The following is a 17,683-nucleotide window of genomic DNA, read 5'->3' as shown; positions in this document are numbered from 1 at the left end:
GGTGCATTTTAAGGCGGCATCCCCATCGAATCCTCGCGGTTTCATGCCTATCTGATTCTCACCTTCAACCTAACCTTGCCAGTTTCCTTACAAAAGACCTATCCACCGGCCTCTTAAAAAAAAAAAAAAAAAAAAAAAAGAACCTATTTGTCCGCCCGGCTGGTCGGAAGGAGCAGAAAGTAGTAGGGGTGCGTCCCGTTTGCACTATAGCTCGGTTGCAATAATGTTGAACGTGTAAGATGGAAGATACCACCGGTTGGCTGCGGGGATGCACCTCGCCGGCGCCGGCTGCGGTTTCCTTTTGCTCTGAGCGTCGGCCCGCGAGCGGCAACGACCACCCCTAGCAGACTTTGTTCGGCTGAGGGGCGCCAGGGCGGCCCGGGGAAGGGCGGGAGGGCGGCGGAAAGTTGAAGAGCGTTTTTTCGCCGCCGCGTGCGTCCGGGAGCTCGACGAGTCCGCCCCGGGCTTCCTGGTGGGGCTGGGCTGGCGGGGGAGGGGCCGCGCAGCAGCGGCGGAAACCAGACCTCGGCGATAAGAGGCTGCACAGCGACATGCAACAGTCTTTCCACTGCAGCTGAATGAGTTGTGGCGCTCACAATGCTCCCGTGACCGGGAACTGACAAGTTCAATTTTAAATCGCGGGCCTCTTGGAATCAGGACTCCCACAATGCCTTGGGCACTCGGTCGGCAGTCGGGCTGCCTCTGAAAAAAAATGTGAGAGGTAAGTTTCCGTGTTCACAGTTGCCTCGCGCTGCTCTGCTGCTCTGCATTGTTCGTACTCTTTCGGGGCTGTACATGGCTGAAGGAGGAAGTGAGAGGAGGCTCCGGCCGGCTGCGACTCCCCGAGGCGGGGGCTGGCTCGCCGCGGCGGCGGGGGCTTCCCTCTCGCACCCCAGCTCGAGCTGCAGGGGGAGCGGGAGGTTGCAGCTGCAGCCCAGCTCCGAGCCGCCCTTCCCCGGGCTCTGCGGACACTGTCAGAGCGCAGCCGGCTTCCAGTTTGGCAGCCTAGACAGAAAGAGCAAGCAAGCAAGAAAGGAGGCGGAGGAGGGGGGCAGTCACGGGGGGGGGGGCGCTGAAAGAAACAGGTGCGTGGAAGTGTACTTACAACTTAATGACCTTCGTCAGGAGAAGATGCGAGCCCATCAGACGCGAGCCGCGGTGTCTCCCGAGAGACCCCGCACCCTTGTCCCCGGGGGCTGCCATCCAGCCCCGGTTTTCATCTGGGCCAAATATGTGCACGCAAAGGTTAATTCTCTGCCTGCTACCCATAAATTACGCATGACATGTTTAGCTGGGCTTCCTTATATGGAGAGTGCTGTGTTTCAGTCCAGTTTGCCTTTTGCCAAGTTTACAGGGCGGAAGACGCCCTGCGTGAGAGGGCTCCTCTTTTTCTCCCCCCCCCCTCCATCGTTTTGTAGTGCGTCACTCAAAAACTGTAAGAAAAGTAAGTATAGACGCTCTCTGGGTGGAGCCGCAGTTGGTTGATTGAATTGGCTTTCACGAAAGGTTGAAACGAATGAAAAGTAGTTAGTACTTGGGTACTGGTTTTTAGACAAAAGCAGGACAAATATGTAGTCCCCCCCCCCAACCCCCACACTTTTTTTTTTTAAACGGAGCCGGAATCTGTTATTGGTAGTAATGTGTCATGTGAGAATACTTTGATTCCAGAGCTTGTAACACGAGCAGGTATGTGGTGGAGCTTGTGTTTGCCCCTCTCACAGCACTTTACAACTACTGGGGTGTTGCTACAAGAGTAATTGTGTTCTTAAGTCTCTTCCTGGCCGGGAGGTACACGGCTGCTGCCGCGATTTGTTGGTGTATTTCCGTGGAGTGTGTTTCCCTGGGATTAAAACGGACTAAGAAGCTGCCAGAAAGGTTATTTGCTATGGTCTTTACTTTGTGCGCCCACCAGCACAGGCACAAGCGATAGCAGATGGATGGTAAACGCTGCCGTCCTCGAGGCATTTCTTAAACAAATTAATACACCAAGAGAGAAGTCATAATTAATGCCCTTTGGATTTGCAGGCCCTCTACAAGGCGCTTTGAAATACTACACCCGTGGACGCCGTGTTCCTCCCTCCCGGGTTTGAACACAGTGTCTGTTTATACACAGAGGGTATTTAGCAGGTAACTATTCTATACCCGCATAAGGGACCCACTCCATGTTGTCTGTGTGGGTTCCTGAGAGCGTTGGTGACTCTCCTTGTCTTGCCGTTGAGATAAAAAAACTATCACCGAGGCGGGTTAAAACGGAAGTTCAAGGACTGTAAAATTCATTTTAAGGATACTTAGTTCAATACTTAGAATGTCTTAGATGTAGAGTTATAGACAGAGACACTGAGTAAAGTTATTTTGTAGCCAGAGAAAGCACATTGTTGACACTTGTATCTTTGCTTTCTTAAAGTCGGTGACAGCTATAGGTAGAAACAGCTTTTTTTTTTTTTTTTTTTTTTTAAGGAAACTGGCAGTGTATGGAGGTGAAATTCTTTTGGATTATTGTGTTGGTAGGGCTTTTTTTTTTTTTTCAAAATGTAGACCAGTTTTTAGTTTTATTTGTTTAATGGGGGGTTTCCCTCACTGAGGACTACAAAAGTTTGCCTTTTGTGTTTGTGGGAGCAGGTTGGGTCAGCACCAGAAAATCTGTTCATCCATCCGTCTGTAATTACCGTGTCACTTAAGACATAATAATCAGGTTTTATTATTACGAAGAGACTCAGAAAAGCTCACATGTGCCTAGTTTACTTTCTTTTCCTCATGTAACTAAGAACAAATTTGTGCGCAGATACACATGAAGTGTGGTGCTCTCGGCAGCCATGCCAATGGAGAATCCAAAGTGTTTCATGGTTTAAAATATTATTGCTTGTGTTTACATTTCCACATTTGAGGCAAACTTAGACTCCAAGTTGAATTCATTAAATTCGGTTTCCAGCATTCTGTTCTTCCTCTGGGCACAGAATTCCTATGAAATGAAGCACTAGGTTCTGTTCCAGATCAAGAACAGAATATCCCAACTGGGATGGGGGGAGGGGAGGGGAAGAGTAAAATCATATTTCTCATTGAAGCAGGGTGTGTTACTTCATTATATAAAATTTCCTATTTTTATCATAAGCCAAAGAGTTGCCCTTGGCATTTATTGCCGCCGGTTCATTAGACCTGTACTTGATATCTGTTTCTGGAAACAGAGAGAATAGCCTTTTGCTGCACCTCTGGCTTTCTGTTCAGTGACTGAAGATACACAGGTTCGAGAACATCTCAGATCTTGCTTAGAAGAAGCTAAAGGGAACAGGTCACTGGGGTTTCCTATACCATGAAGAGAAAGTTATCAGCGTGAGCAGTAGATGGGGAGGGTGAGGAGAGTGGAGGAAGGAAGCAAAATGTATTTACTTAAATGTTTGGCTTAATATAAAATCCTAGCAGCAATACTGATTACAGAGGATGTTACATAGGATGATTTTGAAGTGATGGCCTTTTAGGCTCAAGAGCCTCATATTTTTGGAAATTTGGACTTGCTGCCTAGGGTAGTAGCCACTAGCCACGTGTGGCTTTCAGGCATTGGAAATGTGGCTAGTTAGGACTGAGACTGGCTCTAAGTGTAAAATTTGTTCTGGATTTGGAAAATTTGTATGAAGGGAAGAATGTAAAGCATCTGATTCATATTTTTAATATTAATTATATGTTGCAGTGATAATAGTTTGGATAGATTGGTTTCAGTAGAATATTCAGTTGATTAATTTCACCTGTTTCTTCACATTTTTAAACTGCGACTACTAGAAAACCTAAAATAACAAATGTGGCTTGTATTACTTTTTCTATTGGACAGTGCTGTTCTAAAATAGAGTCTTTTGAGAGAAAGCCTCAGGAGTTTGCTGGTTAGAATAATAAAATCAACTTTTGCTTTTACAAGCTAAAGAAGTTTATTATACACAGAAATACCTTGTCTTTCTTATCCATCGTAACCAAAATCTAAGAAAACACACTACCTAACATCTATTTTTATTTCCTCAAAACTACCATTTAGTTTAGAGATTTAATGGTGAGGTAGTAATAAGAGAGAAAAGGCTTATAATTAGAGGATGAGTCTTAACACCTCTCAAAGGCCAGAATAGAGTATGATTGCTACTTAGGAACATTTTAGAGACACTATAGCTATCATTGTCCTGAAGTTACCGAACATAAACGAGTCACTAAAACTTATTTTAAAATAGAGTTTTCGGTAAATAGCAATTATCCTCAAATGCTTAATATGTATTTTCCTTTCCTATGACTTTCCTTCCTTAGAAAATAAAAACATCAAGTAAATCCAAACAAACTCCTGACCAAATGTTAATTAATGAATTCACAGGAATGAGATTTTCACTTGTAGGGTATAAGGCTTTGTTTTTGAATGTTAGGAAAGGTAAAAATATGTGTCTGTGGTAATATGGGCTTTCAGTAATTTCTATACACGAAGACATTGTCTTTATAATTTGAACACATTCTTGAGAAAGCATCTGACTAGCAAACAAAGCACAATGGCATAGGTTCTGGAAACATTCCCCTCAGATATTTTCATAACTGAAGTCCATTTTGCCATACACAGTGAGCGTTAAGCTGAAAAAATGCTCTTCTTTTTTATCCCTATAAGGCATGCTTACTTTTATTTCCTTGAAGGATGCCAAAGGTAGAGGACAGGATGGATGTCGTGAGTTCTCCCTCCGGGGGCAGGGCAGGTTTTAGAGACCCTCAGAAGACTTCCTCCTGGCTTGCTGCCATCTTGAATCTGCCTCCCACTGTATGAGGCACAACTGCCATTAGGGTTGATGCGTGTAGGGAGTGTGGGGGGAACAATGATCCCCATTAACTTTGTACATAATTTCTGATGAGTCATGGAGCATATTCACTAATGGTTGGAGAATTATTGATCGCAAAGCAGAGAATTCAAGAAGAGCTATTGACATATGGCATTAAGTGTCTCTAGACATATTTTATATTTTTAGATTTGAGATAGGGAAATTGATTTTTATGGAGTGTTTTTCATGTTATAAAAACATATATTCTCAACATTACAGCCACATCCTGGAAAAAAGACACTTAGCAAATACATGGTTACAGGTTTTTATATATTATTATTAGGTTTTAATGACTCTAGTACCTCTTTTATAGATAATTATTTATGTTTTCCAAGAGACATCTTAATATATGTGCCGGTGACATCCATAAACATGAAGGATCTTTAAAGCATGTATGGACTAGGCATTATGTGTCTGACACTTCTCCAACTGGTTTTGAGGTCGTCTTCAGGTTTCTGTGATAATCCTTCGTTAAAACAGTTCAGGATATATTAATCTCATGATGAAATGTAGTGGAGTGAAGAATTCCTTTTCCACTGAGATCGACGCTTTTAAAAAGGAGATGTTTCTGAAATAACTGTTATGCTTCCAGTAGTGTGTATGCTGCAAAAGAAAAACTGTCATCTCTATGGACATTGCTTTAAGAAATTGAGGAGTATACCTTTTATATATCCAAGAGGTGAATAACAGTTGTTATGTGTCTGTGTGAAAGCTAGGTGTGCCCATGACAATACTAATTTATCCAGATAATCGGGATGTTAAATAGCATTAAAGTATTAAAAAGAATTGTGCTAAATATCATATAATCTAAAGTCAGTGCAGATATCAACTCCATTCCAGTCCCTCTTTAGCTGATACTTCTTCCTCCAAAGAATTTCTAAAAGAGACTTAGATTTAATAGTATATTTTCATTTTTAAAACAGCTTCGCGCTATTAACTAAGAAGGAACTTGTTTTAAAGAGCTAACAAGATTCGAGGATCATGGGAACAAGTTTAATCATATGAAACAAACAGTACATTGTGGATTTGAGAGATTTTATTTTGTAATGTTGATTTCTAAGTGAACACGTGTTGTGGTTAAAATAGCAAGCTAGGCTCAGTGAGATCTACCAAACTTAGCCAAAATATACCTTGTTTAAAGAAGTGGCAGTCTGGTAGCAGAAGTAAGAGTTTTGAAAATAACCGTAAGTAGAAAGTGAGATTTCATAAACAGTGGCTTGGTAACATGGTTTGGAACTTCAGATAAGGAAAAATAAGTCCTAATGTGGCTCTGACCAACACATGTAATAAAGGGAACAGTCTTAATGCATAAATAATGGAAAACAAAAGCTATTTTTTATTTTCCAACCATTCAAAAATATTATTCTCTTACGCCAGCTTTAGTTATATGTATTCAGTGATAGTTCCATATTTTTCATACATTAATATTCTGACACAGGATTTTTGTATGTGTTCTAGTTCATTTCTCTAGTAGGAGTATACAGATTTCCAAACGTCCTATATGAGAATATTGATAGCTTTTGCCATCAGTTTTACTGTTGAATGCTATGAAATAATCACCATTTGAAGTCACCAAATAGTTACAGATGTGTTAGGAGACCAGTGTGGGCAATGAATTTGAACAGTGGTTAGAGAGAAATTGCCAAAGACGAGGTTGAAAGTCAACGGAGAGTGACAGTGATGTTGTTTACAATGAGGTCGTTTGATAAAAATTTACATATTAAAGTTAAGAAGTGGAAATAATACTAAAATGTATTGAAAAAGCAGTGATTTCCTTTTTGGAAAAGAAATGTATAATGCATCGTGAACAGGAATGAGAGAAATATATATTAATCAGGAGGTTTTAATCAGAAACAGCCTAAGTATCCGGTCGAATGTGACACTGAATAAAAGTGAGGAAATGAGAGCAGAAGGTATTAACTGATGGTTTCAGACACAAGTAGAGTTGTCCCAATTAGGAGTACAATTTTGTGGGTTTTGAAAAATAATAAATGGTTTACGTAGATGGTCTGTGGGAAGTGTGGCAGCATTGTTTATACCTTCTGTATTTAAGTTCTCAGCATACTAACATCTGTCTACAGCGATTGTGACTGAATAGACTCTTCCAGAAAATGCTAAAAAATAGAGTAACAATAATATGTGTAGTGGGAGTGGGAGGAAATATAAACCGAGACTTTACAGTTTAATAGTCACAACACATCACAAGCATGTTAAATAGCAAGAATGCCAGAATAAGGCATTACGCAGTTCATATTTAGAACATCGTTAAAGGCATTTTCTGAACTTGATTTAGATGATTTAGTATTAGAATTTACAAGACCATTCAGAGCTTATTGTATCTGAAATTTGTAATACTGTATCCAGCAATCGGGTTGCCAGCATTCTTGATGATAGTAGGAATGAGACGTTCACATTTTGTTTCTGCCCTTCTCTTGATTACAAGAAAAGAATTACCTTTACAAGGATATTTTAACAGTCCATGTGGATGGATACCTCTTATCCAGGCAGAAAGATAGGCTGGGGTGAGGTGGTGGTCATCTAGACAGGTGACAGGTTTAAAGAAAGGAAGGCATAGACGCCTGCTGCCCTGCAGAAGTTTGAAAAAGCTCAGGGGGCGCCTGGGTGGCTCAGTCGGTTAAGTGTCCGGCTTCGGCTCAGGTCATGATCTCACGGTTCGTGGGTTTGAGCCCCGCGTCGGGCTCTCTGCTGACAGCTAGCTCAGCTAGCTCTGAGCTTTGTGTCTCCCTCTCTCTCTGACTGTCCCCTGCTCACGCTGTCTCTCTCTCTGTCTCTCAAAAATAAATAAAAAACAGGAAAAAAAAAAAAAAGAAAAAGCTCTGGACCATTGGCTGGACTGGCAGCTCAGCATTCCTAGGCCAGAGGTCCCCTCATTCATATTTCTGTTTCCTAAATTTTAGTTTCAGAAAGTAGTATGTGAAAAGATAACATTAATTCCTATAAATGGTCTCCAAGTTTGTTTTGAAAGCCCCAGTGTTTGTTACAGTGCAAGTAGAAGAACAAAAATAGACCTCCTTGGGGGAGAACTTTAGAAAAGGGGAACTCTGCACAAGTAGGAGGCGATATCAGAGTTACTATTATCATTACTGGTTCGGTATGTACTTGATTGCATTTCTGTCTGTATCTTGAAAGGAGCCAGGGACTTTGTTGGGCAGGTGGGGGGTAGCACAGACAAGCTGCACAATGTATAGACTTTTTTTTAAATACCAGATCTGACCAGGTATGTGGCCTGGGAACAACCACTTACTCTTTCTAGTCCTTAAGTTCTGTATCTGTGAAGTTCTAAACATATACATAATAATTAATAAGAGTTACTTTGCTATACAGTTCTTTATAAAATAGCTCATTTAATCATTTTTCTGCGGCTGTAAAGTAAGCCTTAGGACCTTTATCTTCAAGATTAAGTGGCATGACTAGACAGCTCTTTTTGCCCTTTACAGAATTATGAGGCTTGTTTTTTGTCTTTATTTAAATGTCCGTGTTTTTAACCAATTGGAAATGATCTATAAAGAATAGTACTGAGGATAAGAACTCTCATGACAATTACTCACAGTTTGGACTTCTTTCTATGTGCCAGGGTGAGGTTTATGAATTAATTCATGTATTCCTCAGAACAACCCTGTGAGATAGGTACTGTTCATATCTCAGCTTCTCAGATGGGGAAACTGAGGCACTGACGAATTAGTAGTCTCAAGTTACTTACCCAATAAGTAGCACAACAAAGAGTTGAACCAGGGCGGCCCAGTTCTAGAACCCATGCTTGTATGTAAAAGAACGAAAGCAGATTTAACAAATACTTGTGTTAGGTGCATATAGGAGATCAAGACCGTAAACATTTGGAATACTCTACCAGAATCACGCTTGTTACAGTATTTGGGGAGACTCTGAACGAGTGAATAGAAGTAAAAGGATGGAAAGAAAAGGCCTAGGAGGAGGTGAGCAGCACATAGTGTAGGAAGAAGGGAGGAATCAGATGAGAAAGGAGGCTGGTGCTACACTTTGGTGGCATTGAGGAGCAGGTGGTATAAGTTTGATACACAACTGGGAATGCAAGACATTTGGTTAGGTGCGTAACCCTACAGGCAGATATTTTAGTGACAGTTTATAGAGGAAGGATAGGACACGTAGAGAATGAAGTAGATATTGAGGAAAGAGAAAAGGGACTAAGGGAAATGACAGGGAATGACAAGGAAGACATGTTTGCTGGGGGAGAAGTGACCAGCATAAGGTTTGTAGGATGTAGCAACTGACTAGATGTGGATGTGAAAGGCAGTGGGAGCTATTAAAAATGATTCTTAAAATATAGGAAGAATTGTTTAAGCTTCTCATCAAAAAATTTTTACATAAACATTTTAATCTTTAATGTTAATTCTGTTGATTATATTGCTGCTTGTGAGCTCTTTTAGGATCAAGAACTATATTCTAAATTTCAGTAAGAGAATAACACTTGAAATTGTGTTTTTTCGGAAACTATAACTTAAGTAGAAGCTGTGTGTTAAATTCTTAAAACACATCATTTCTGTGTCTCTCTCTTTTAAATAAAGCACAGGATCTGATGTGCTCTAGAAGGTCGCCAAATCCTGCATCCCAAATTGCTAATTCTGAAGTAAGCATAAGTTCATCTTTAGGGGTATATTGTTATTTGCTAGGAAGTGTTTCAGTGTTGGCCAGGCAGTTCTGGTCCCTCATTAAAGAACACCAGTGTAACCTGGCCTCTGTGATAAAGCAGGTGTCACACAGACACAGGATAAAATAAGTTTGCAATGCGAGTGACATTTATGCTTCTCAGACCTTGCTATTTTAGGGAAGGTGTCAGTATAACTGTGATATTCTTTTTCCTGGAAATAAAGCGCCTTAATAATCAACACTCTTATAAACAGAATGATGTACATATGGGAATAAATAAGCAGTTGCACTGAGGTAACAGTTTCCTGGTGTTGTGAGGATAGGTGTATTTCAAATAGAATAGAAAGCTTCAGAGGCATACTCACAGGCCTTTTTGCTTAAGGTGCTTACGTGCTTTTTTACAAGTAAATGGCTTAGCATAGTTTAAGCCGAACATGTCAGAGCAATGATAGATTATGTTGTATTTAACATGCATAGAAAAATTCCCATGAAGTCAGGACAATTTTCAAGAAAAAGATTCTATTTATAGCTATTTACCACTTGTTATTTCTTCAGATAGGTATACCCATGAAAAGTAATAAAAATTATGCTGATTATGTCTTTAAGTATAGCATGTTTACACAGAGCTAGAGAAAATAATGTTAACAGCGCTTTATTTCAGCTTTTGTTTTTATGCCTCTTACTTAGTATGATGTTAGAGCCACGCTTAGTGTGTCTTTTTCTATTACTAGGTTTTCTATCTGATTTTTGCCTTGTGCTATAAAGATAAGATAAAAATCTGTTCAGTTGCACTGTTAAGATAATGTTCAGAAAATGTTCATTTTTTTAAGTAACTAAGATTCAATGGTGTTAAAATTAGAAATTCCTTTTTGCTTTCTGTGTTCATTGGGCTAATTTTAACTCAACAAATTTACTCCAAATTATTTTGAGCCATTATTCAAATTTCATTGCTCAGACATTTCAGGGAAAGCTGCATTGTCAACCTAGCGCATTCAGATAACATATTTGGTTTTACATACCCCATCCATAAGACTTTACGAGATCTGATGAGCATAGCAAAAGTGAACAACAGGGACTACAAGTAGACCTTTGACCCTGGCATAGAGTCTGTCTGAGGTACTGCATGACCTTTCCAAAAATAATTTGAAATGTCCAGAAGAATTGAGACTATTGAAAAAGTCTATCCTTCAAACATCGTTCAAATGTAATTGTGCATAATGCTTTCTGGGGGCCCATGATTTCTGAAAATTGCATGTAGGAAATGACTCAGAGAAAGTTTTGAGGACTGGATTTTAAAAGTAAATATTAATTTTGGGAGCAATTAATATTGTGTTGGAAGAAATTATTTGTGTCTGTTTCTCAGTAATGGATCAGAGTTTACTAAGAGCTGAGGTCTTTTCACTTAAAAAGTTATTTTACTATGTTAACAATAAGACAATATAGGGAAATCAATTCATCCTTTGTATTCTGCTAAAAAACCAATGAATAAACATACTTTGGGCATCTCTTAGAATTTAAGGATTATAGGAGGGCAGGAGGGGAGGATCCAAAGGAGAATTACTTAGTTTCTCTTCATTGGCCGGTAATTGGGCTGGGGAGAAAGACATGAAAAGTGAATAGTACAGTTGAGTATTGGTACTATACAGTTGAGAACCAAAGGAGGAAATTCAAGGAGAGAAGAAAATCCAAAGAAGGAAGTCTTAGTGGAATTTAGTAGCCAATGCATGCTCTGTGGGGGAGAAATTTGCTGCTCTGTTCAGCGTTTGGAAGGAAACAGTATAAATGGGGGGAAGTAAGGAGGCTAGCTACCATATTCGAGTGTCTTCTCTGTGAGACATTGCTCGCTTATATTCTTTTTGGAAAGAATCACCCAGTAATGATGTTAAACAGGCCTTCATGGCAGGAGCCATCCTTCTCTTGATAGAGGTGAGGAAACAGAGACTCAGAGAAGTTAGCCTACTTGCCTGAAGTCACACAGCTGGTGAGCAGCCAAACTGAATTGAAGCCTGGGTCTTTTCTTATTTCACATCAGCATTCGTTGTTACCGCTGGATGATTCTGTTGGGAATGGATGTGGCATAGTTACGATGCAGTAATTGTAAATCTTTACCCATTCCACAACTGATACAAGTCAGGAAGGTGTAAATGTTTTTATTTTTATTTTATTTTTAATTTTTTAAATGTTTTATTTAGTTCTGATACAGAGAGAGACAGAGCATGAGAGGGGGAGGCTCATAGAGAGACGAGACACAGAATCTGAAGCAGGCTCCAGGCTCTGAGCTAGCTGTCAGCACAGAGCCCGATGCAGGGCTCGAACCCAGGAACATGAGATCATGACATGAGCCAAAGTTGGAGGTTTAACCGACTGAGCCACCCAGGCGCCCCAGGAAGGTGTAAATTTAACTTAAAATCCTGGCAAATAAACTTTTGTCATCTTACTTTGACTTTGGCATATAGTTTGCCAAATGCTTATAATCTTTCTCTTAGATTTATAAACACAACAAAACACACTAGGCCTCTGTCTTCAGTGGATGTGAAAAGGGCTTGCAGTAGTGTGACCTGTTACAATATTGCATTTTGGGAGGCTCTCCAAGGAAGCTTTGCGAAGTTCCAGGAGATAATTTACTTTCACACCAATAATGTGATGCTCTAAAATTTTCACTGAGAAATGAGAGGGGTAACTCCAGAGCGCATGCTAAATTCATTTATCTTCCTGATGCGGTTATTTTATGCTTTTGTGTTCCAGCATGTTCACCTAGCAGCCTGTGCGCTCAGTCACTACGTGGCATAGCTTATGATGTTAAGAGAGAAACTATTAACTGAAGCCTGGTTCTGTTGGAGACATGTCACTTGGCTAATAAATTCCTCTCTTCCTAAAGCTGTTTAGGACACAGACCAGATGAAACTATATAATGTCTAGAGAAGGAAAGTGGAAGGCTCATACCATTGTTTTCGGCCTCAAAGGAAAACCCTCTTATTTAGCAAATAGTGCTTGCGTGCAGTGTCCGTGTACTACCTATCTACCTCTTTATTCTCTCCAGGGCAGAGGTGAGGAAGAGACGCCCTGTTCTCGGAGTAGTTTCCAGTGTAGTGATAGAAATATTCACAAGTAATGTACGGGCAAAACAAAGTGGGCACAGGAGCCAAGAATAGGCTGCCTGTGGGCAGAGTGTGGAATTTGCCTAAAACTGTCCAGTAGTCACATTAACTCTTCGCGTGCTCTGTGTATTGGAGAAAAGACAAAATTGACTCACAATGTATTTTAATTATGTGTTTCAGCGTTCGAAGCATTAATTTTTCTGCTTAAGCATTTGATAAATCAGCATGACCCATATGTAGTGTCATCCTGGACGAGACGGAAAAAGATGACTTTATTTCTGATGTTGGCACTTTGGGAGAAAGATGGGGACACGTAATTCACGTGTGGCTTCTTCATGCTAACTCCTCGAGTAGGAGGTTAAATCACTCAGTATTGACAGTCAGGTTGCAGAGCCTGCGACTTTTATGTTAACAGAAAGGAAAAATCTGTAAGAGAGAGAGAGGTGTGTTGTATTTTACTTTAATGACAAAGGGTTTTAGATATGCACACGATGCTCTTTTTTCTCCAGCTTTTTCTTTGTGTGCAGGAAAGAAAGCCGTATTTTGTAGGCGAGCTTCCAGACTTTCGAATGGTAAAAGTGCAACTGTGCGTATTTTGTGCGACCCCATTCAGCTGTGAAGTGTTCATCCCTTGTTTCCAGGATTTAATCTGCAGCCTGGGTTAGGAGACTCAGAATTTTTATTTTAGGGCTCACCACTCTTCATTTTTAATTATAAACGTTAACTTAAAGCCCACTGCATAAAAAAACTTCACAATAAGATTTTAACTTAAATTTCAAGAAGAATTAAGAGTATAGTTTCTGTTGTTTTGCCGTGTATAGCTTAAAGAGAAAGGTCCATTTTTAGTGAAATAAAGCGAACAACCAAACCCACAAAAGGGCCAGACCATTAGCAATCGTAATAATTACAAAAAGAGCCACTTTCTTGGTGGGCACATACTCTTTTACATATGTGATCTTATATGGTTTTTACCCAACGCGGTGAGATTTGTGCATTGCCTTCCCTGTCTCTGGTTCAAAGGTGAGAAAATGGAGGCTTGGTGAGGTTAAGATCAGGTGATTTGCTCAGGGGTCACATAGGACGGTGCTGCAAGTGCTGAGACCTTAAACCAGCAGCTTTGCTTTTTATCTGCTTGTTTGTTTCCCTCAGCATGCTGTGCATTAACTACACAAATACTGACAGCAATATAGATTTGAGGCCCAACCGCAGGTTCGTTCTGGAAAGACCTAATGAAGAAGGGAAGGTGTGAAAGACAGGTGTAGCAGCATTGTGATCCTTCAACAGCAGAGACCATGAAGGGGACTTTGGGAGTTTCGCTGGCTTGGGAAGAAGAGCTAGATCAAGTGTGGTTCGCATAGTATTCGTTCTCCTCACACCATCAGCAAAATCTACTTTTAGACTCAAAATCATTAGCACCTGTGAAGTTTCTGATGTCGCTTTTGAATGACGTAGCACTCTGCCAATCGCTCAGTTGGATGGTTTTAAGTGGCACATTTTAAGAAGTATCTTGAGCCCAAAGAGAATATTGCAGACACCCTTCTAATTTATTCAGCTGCATTATTGAAAGCGTTAGGGGATTCACTTCATTTCTCTCATCACTAAAATACAGAAGTCTGTTGCCAACCTTAAAATAATAAAAAATGTTATTGAAAATTGACATTCACTTGAAGATTTCTGATTAAGCCTTCTCATGTTCCCTCAAATCCCTATCAGGGCAATTAGAGCATGTGCATGTGTGTGTCTTGTATGTATATATGTGTGTTACTCTCTATGTACATGTATATTCCAAAAAGGATTACGAAGTAGCACAGAAGTTACAGCTAAAAATGGAATAGAATAAATGTATCAAGCTAAGGGATACGTTTACCAACCAATGTTAGTTTATGAATTTGGTTCTGAAATACTTATTTCATATCATTTTGTGGTTCTCTGCACTGACTACAAGGAGGACTTGTGAAAATATAGTAGGAAATGGAAATAAAAGATACTCTAATATACATGTGTCAATTTGAATACATTATCAGTCCAGTAGTTTTTAAGGCTTGAGATCAAATAGTTGATAGATATTAAGAACCTTCATCTGTGTCTTAATGGATTGATTTCCATTGCTCTTTTCTTCTACTGCTGTTAACTTTAACCTAGTCACACAGCAACAGTTTTCTGCCGTTCATGGATTCAAAAAATATTTTCCCTTTGTGTACCAAGAATTCTCAGGCATATTTTTTAAGAGAAATATTCCATGCTGATGTACTAATTTCTTTGGCGTGAAAATTAAGCACTTGTACTTCAGTCCGATAGTTCTATGATAAATGAAGAATAATTAAACGTGCAAGATTCTGCAACATTCACTTAAATATTAATTCTTTTATATTCTTTTGTGTTCTTTTATATTTTAGGCACTGTGCAGATATAATTATGAAAGGGCAATTATAAAATGTAGACATTTCTCAAATTTCAAATTGGCCATTGCAGAAATAATGACATGATTATAGTTCTAGTGCCACAAAATTTAAATAATATTTTTAGAAATTAAAAATACTATTTATAGATGTCAATAAATATTTATTGTAAAGCCTCTCTATCCGTGTTTGGTTTCCTGTGTATCAGTGAAGTATTTTCATGTAAAGAAAAGTACCATTTTATGCTTAGAACGCTATTTTACAATTATGCAAGAGAAATTGTATTGCAAAATAATGCAGAAAGAGAAAACTCAATTTTGAGTGGCAGTGCAATATTGTGAGCTTAAAAGGTCAGGCTAGTACAGGAGGGCTCCAGTTTTGCCTCTCAATATCATGCAGAATGCTGTGACAGCCAGGGCTGATACAGCTGAAAATATCTGTAGCCTTGGAAGCCTTGTAAGTTTCAGAAGGTCGTTTGGGCATCTAATAGGAACACTGATTTACAGGGAAGGTCAAACTGGACAGCCAGGCAAAACAGGTGGCTGACCCCAACAGTTGTAGATTTTAGAGCAATTGTCAACTGTACTAACCAGGTATCCTAACCCAACATGGCCCTTGTTCATTGAAATATTTTTAGAAGAGTGAGCTATGCTTGATGGTGAATTTTAACTTCTCTTTTCTCTCCTGAAACTTTTAACCTTAAAAGTGCATCTTCAACCTTACCTGGTAGCAGGACACATGTTACTTTAATTTTATTTATGTGGGATGTATGCTCCATCAAAAAAGGATGTGAGTCGGCTTACAGCAGTAAAGTGCACATAAAATAGGACTGTAAAAAAGAGACATAACAAATCAATTAGAAGGAAAAGAGATGAACCAAGTGCTTGAGATGAAATTGAGCACTAAATTTATCTCCCAGCTTGCTGGCAACTGAAGAAGAAGCTTTAGGAAGTAGAAGAATCCTGAGTTTATTTAATAAGATCTCTTCATATCCCATGTACAGTCTTATTCTTAGCCCTCAGGGTATTTAGTTAAGTGTTCTGACTCTGTCCTTGGGTGAAATCTTGGAATGGATGAATTCTGATTAATTAAGAAGTGAAGGCCAAATTCTTCAGCTTGGCCTTCAAGGCCCTTCTTGAGTTGGCCTCAGTCCCCAAATGCAGCTTTCTCTCTTACTAGCCCCGCTGTACATGGGTGCTGCATACAGACCACGTCCCCTCAGTGTTCGCACTCTGTGCTTTCCCACATCCCTGTCTTTGCTCTCTCTACTCCTGCTGTCTAGATGTCCATTCCATTTGTCTCTAACCATATGAGATTCCTCCTTCTGTCTTTCCATCACAGATGTCTTATCTATCATCAGACCACCCCTGACCTCTTTCTCCTTTAACACACCAGGCTTTATCTCTGCTGCATACTTCTCACTTTCTTTTTCTGTGTATAGCTATTTGTGTGCTTGTTTTGTATTCCCCGTTAAGAAGGCAGTTCTTCATAGCTGGGTCCATGTATTCCCCCTGTGCCAAGGTTGCTATAAAAGGTCCTCAATAAATTGTCTTATAATCAATACATAGTTATAATTTTATCTAAGTATTGTTTATTTTTGATGAATATACTTATTCATTTAGTAAGATTATTATATGTGTTGGATGTATTTGGATTTCTTTAAGGAAAACATTTCTTTTTTTCCAAGATAGTAGAGAAAAAAGAAGAGAACTAAAAATAAATAAATGAATAAATGTTTAAAAAATAAATAAGCAGTTTCTTAATTGTCTTGAGTTTGCACTTTCAGATTAGAAAGCAATTTAATAATTACCATTTCTCTGTGCCGTAAGGTAACTAATATGATACAGAACAGGTTTGTTACATGTATATGAAAAGTATCATTAATGCCATTTCAAGCCCTCAGTGCTATTCCGTGGGTATTCTTTTCTATGATTTTAACAGCTGTCAAAAAAATCTGTCTGACTCTACGTGGCTTAGAAGTGTTTTAGGCAGTTATCCTTTCCCCTTCACTGCTTTTCAAACAGTTTTAGTAGTTGATGTAGATCAGCCTTCCTATATGCATACTTGTTAGCACACATTCCGTTTTATACTTTTAGAACAGCATTTCATTTTACTTATATGGAAGGTTTCTGCTAATACATTTTAAGCCCTTCTAGTGAAAGCTCTGAAGAAAATGTAGGCTCTTCTTTCTCAGAGGGCAGACAGATAAAAATAAAATCATGCTCAAAGACCTCTTCCTCAACAATTAACTTCAAATCAGTTACTGAGTACTTACAACCCTGCAATGTATTAATTACTAGATTAAAATTGATTAGCAGTCTTAAGAAGAAGCTGATAGACGTGGTGTATAATTTTCATATCCCTAAGTGTACATTATTAGAGTCTGATGCCTAACCCATGGACATGCAAGGACAATAGCATCCATCTCTCAGCTCTGTAAGGGACCACCTTATCTCATTCAAAATCTGTACACTAGGCTTTGTCCTGCATGTAAATGTCAGCACAGACCACAGGTGGTAACAGTCGTGGCTGTTCTACCTTATCCCTCTCCCTTCCTGGTCTCTTTGTTCCTGTTATATTTATTTACAGCCATTATTATTTCCACAGAGCTTGATTTTAAATTGTCAGCATGTGTTGTGAAGGAAATTTTAAATCTGGAATCAAAAGACCTGATTGGGGGTCCTGATTCTTCCATTTAATTAGCTTAGGGGAC

The 17,683-nt window shown here is 39.4% G+C and overlaps 1 protein-coding gene across 1 annotated transcript in view; it reads left to right on the top strand.

Moving 5' to 3' along the window:
* Positions 1–636: 636 nt before the first annotated feature.
* Positions 637–17,683, top strand: part of MBNL1 (muscleblind like splicing regulator 1) — a 177,487-nt gene continuing 160,440 nt past the window's right edge. The window contains exon 1 of the mRNA XM_029940030.1: positions 637–721. The gene's annotated coding sequence lies outside the window, so the exon portion shown is untranslated. The remainder of the gene's footprint in view (positions 722–17,683) is intronic.

Source organism: Suricata suricatta, chromosome 5, assembly GCF_006229205.1.
Source record: "Suricata suricatta isolate VVHF042 chromosome 5, meerkat_22Aug2017_6uvM2_HiC, whole genome shotgun sequence".
Taxonomy (NCBI): Eukaryota; Metazoa; Chordata; class Mammalia; order Carnivora; family Herpestidae; genus Suricata; species Suricata suricatta.
Note: the sequence above shows the minus strand (reverse complement) of the source record. Positions and strands in the feature narration are given on the sequence as shown.